This window comes from Opisthorchis viverrini (assembly GCF_000715545.1).
Source record: "Opisthorchis viverrini unplaced genomic scaffold opera_v5_528, whole genome shotgun sequence".
NCBI lineage: Eukaryota > Metazoa > Platyhelminthes > Trematoda > Opisthorchiida > Opisthorchiidae > Opisthorchis > Opisthorchis viverrini.
The window spans coordinates 96,842-100,743 of NW_008752189.1; positions in this window are offsets into that span (position 1 = coordinate 96,842).

Here is a 3,902-nt window from a genome sequence, read left to right on the forward strand (position 1 = left end):
CTATCTGCTGCCATCGGGAGAAACATATGTGGCTATAGTGACCTTCCTCTGCCTGCCACAAGGACGCGTCCGGTCTCCCAAAGTTTTGCCAGGACCGAAGGCATATCATCTGCTACATTAAAACCCAACCATGCGACACCTAGTCAGCATAGCCGGTCGACACTTCCGGCAGTAGTTGTGTATATCCTTAGTGGTAAGAATCTTTCCGAATTCATCCGCCACAAACTGGCGCACCTCAGATGACGGCGTTCCATAGCTCAGCTGCTCCTTGCATGTGCCCAACTCGTCTTCGGTTAGGCGTCGATTGACCGGAAGCCGATCGTACAGATACTTTCGCAGTTTGTTTGTAATCCAGAAAATGAGAGATCACTGCCAGTTGGTCCTTTTGCCTTTGTAGGCAAAACCGCACTGGAGAGCTGGTGATTCGCGTACTTATTTATTAGAAAATACGCTCGGCTTACTAGCTTCTTCGGATTCCACGGCTTTCCGTGGGTCTTGGAGGGCGCCTGCTGCACTTGTAGTAGACCCACTCGTAACGCAAAATGGCGTTCGTGCATTCATTACTGGATGAAGGCACAAATACCACAAAGTAATCCTTCATGTATTCAATTAAAGTCTTCTCAAATGCAGTGAAGGGTGAAAAGGATACACCCAAAAATTTCTCAACGAAAGCCACTTCCGAAGCCATAGCACACGTTCAAAGCCGAACGTGCGCCAATAATTTTCAAAAGAGATCGATTAAAACAAATCGCAAAAAATGGCTGCAGATGAAGGGGGTCTTCAGACTGAGCATGTAACTTTCGAACGGTTTCTTCAAGTGACGCGTAATACCAGGACCTGCGGGTAGGCAAAACAAAGTCGAAGCTGGGTTTCTTTATGGTACTATTAGGGTAAGAGTAATCCACAAATTATACAAACCTCGACAGTAGGTACGCCTCCAAAACAAACAGTCCGCTTGGACTACAAAAGTACAAAGCAGTGGAGCAAACAGGCTCCTACGTGCGACAGTCACACGTGCAAAGTCAGATACAAATGGTCGGATGACCTCAAAGCCAAATGGGTGAGGTGGTAAGGACAAACAAGCGTCAGTTCATATATACACACTAAACACAAAAGTGGGGCGGGGGTTACAAATGGGACAGAATAAACGTGGGGAATTCCATTGTCAACATAACGGATGATACAGAACATATATGCAAAGAAGTGCAACATTTTCACATTAATGTTTTTATTTCATCCGCAGGGGTTTTGCAGAAAAATGCATTGTGATTCGAGCCGCTGGCCCGACGAACCGGACGGTGGAATGAGAAACCCGTTGCCCAGTTAAAGTGCCGCTTTTAAATAGAAAAGCACATCCTGATTTCTCCGTGTATTATCTGGGTCGAGGTTGAAAAACCCGCTGGGAAGACCTCATACCAACGAGTCTGTAGCAAGTATCGGCCCACTTGTAGGTGATGGCAGTCTGGGTGAACCGGTTCAAGCACGTCGTGAAGCGGTTGATGCTCAACTGATTTCATGCCAGCAATTATTTTCATAGCACACTGTTAGACAAGCTAAAAGCGTGTGACGATTTTCTTGCGTCCTGTGTCGGTATTTTCATAGAGCGGTATGGCGTTGTGTTTTGTACCTTTATTTTGCTTCCATTATAACACTACGTAGTTCGCCGATTGTTTGTTTGTTTGAATACGAAAAACTACAAAAACGCGTCCTTGTACAATTTCGCGCAATACAAACGTGGTCAGGTGCTTCGACTCTCAATCTCTTCTGATTTCGCTCGCGCTTGCAGCGATCATTCGCGAGTCTCATGTGCTAACTCTGGTATCAAATCGTTTCAGACTTTCCAAGGAATCTATTGCATGTGAGCTGTGTAGAGGAAGACCCCTGGACAACTATGATGGGATTGTTGTTTACTCGCTGACTGGGCCAACGACGAACTATTTTAAAGCGAACAATTATTAGTGCGTCTGGTTCAATTGACCTCTCTATTAGCGTATACCCAATCTAACGTTACTATTTTTATTACTTTGCCACACACTTCCGGTAAAGCAACTTATTGTGTAGCCGGACCACTACAAATTTGGTGAGCCCGAGTCTTTTAGATATTTCTTTGCAAACTTTTCCTTTCAAGTCGTCGTACTTTTTTCACTCGCCCGGTCATTATGGGGACATACATTGATTCAGTGGATTTAGTCGAGAATGCAATTAGCATACGTTTACCAGACTACAATCCACGCAACCCCAGGGTATGGTTTCACCATGTGGAGGCCGTCTTTACTACCCGACGCATTACTTCCCAAGTCACCCGGTTTTCATATGTTGTCCAGCAACTTCCTTGTGATGTAGCAACAGAAGTTGAATATCTGTTGGAAGATATTCCTCAGGAAAAGCACTATGACGCCCTTTGAGCGGCCGTCATAAGTAGGACAGGGAAATCTGAAAACAAGATGCTACGGGATCTATTGACCACTGTCGAACTTGGGGACAGATCGCCATCACAAATGCTTCACCACATGCGCAGTCTCCTCTGCGGCCGTTAGGTAGCAGAGGAGATCGTGGCCCAACTATTGCTCGACAAACTCCCACCCTCCATGTGCCACGTTATCAGCGCTTTCGTTGATGACCACAACCTAGAGCAGCTGGGCCAAATGGCAGATAAGATGCACGAAACATACCCCAGTCACCCCGTAAACTCCGTCTCCCGCCCTACACTCACTACTTCTACAGATTTCGATCCAATTCTTGCTTCCATACCACAACTACAAGCTAAATTTGATACTTTGATCGATCGACTACAACGGCTGGAGACCAAGAAGCATCGACCACGTTCACGATCTCGATAGTTGTCCCGTACCCGTCTCTCTTGGTGCTGGTATCACCAAACTTTCGGTCCTCAAGCACGCAAATGCCAACCGCCTTGTTCCTTCAAGCCGCGTCCCAACACCCTTTTAAAAACCCCGGCCAGTCAGTAACGGCCCTCCTCGCACGAGTCGCCTGTTCCACATCACCGATCTTTCAAGTGGTCTGCGCTTTCTCGTAGATACGGGAGCTGAAGTTAAGAATCCACTCACGAATCTGCTTCCTACTCGTTACAAGCCGCTTACGGTACACGAAACGCTACATACGGCGAACGTTCCCTCACCCTTGACCTTGGATTGCGACGTGCGTTCAAGTGGATTTTCCATTTGGCCGACGTCCAAACACCCATCATCGGTGCAGATTTCCTGACCCAGTACAATCTATCTGTCGACGTGCGACACAAATGTCTCTTAGACACGCCTACTTCCCACTCGGTCAACGGATTTAATGCCCCAAATTCATCCACGGTACCCGAGTTATCTTACCGGATTCACATTTTGCTGACACACTTAGGGATTTTCCATCCCTTACTCACCGATATCAGTACACCCAACCGGTCACTCATTCCTTCGTTCACCACATTCAGACGAGAGGTCAACCTGTCCATGCCAACCCCATACATATGGTACCCAGGGAATCTAAAGTTGATTGGAGATATTGTGGAGATTACCGTTCTCAGGGAAAAAGCGCAAGCACCGTGAGATGCATTTTATAATCCAGGTATTTGGGGCTGGTAACTATTTTCGTATCAGTCTGTTGGATACGCTTAATGAGGGTTACGTCCTTCTTGCGTATTCAGCATATTCAAGAAGTGGTCTGACGCGAACCCCATAAAGTTTTCGGAAGTCCATGCGAGTAGTACTGATGAAGGTGCGTCATATCGGCTGCAGAACGATGAATGCCTTTTGAGGCGGCTTCATGTGTTGTGCTGGAAGGGACATCTTTGAAGGCAGCCATATACCTAAATTCTTTTTGTCTGGTTCATTCACACCGTGCACGACAAAGGTGTTCGCTGTCCCGTCTAAGTGGCATATGGACGTAAGTTT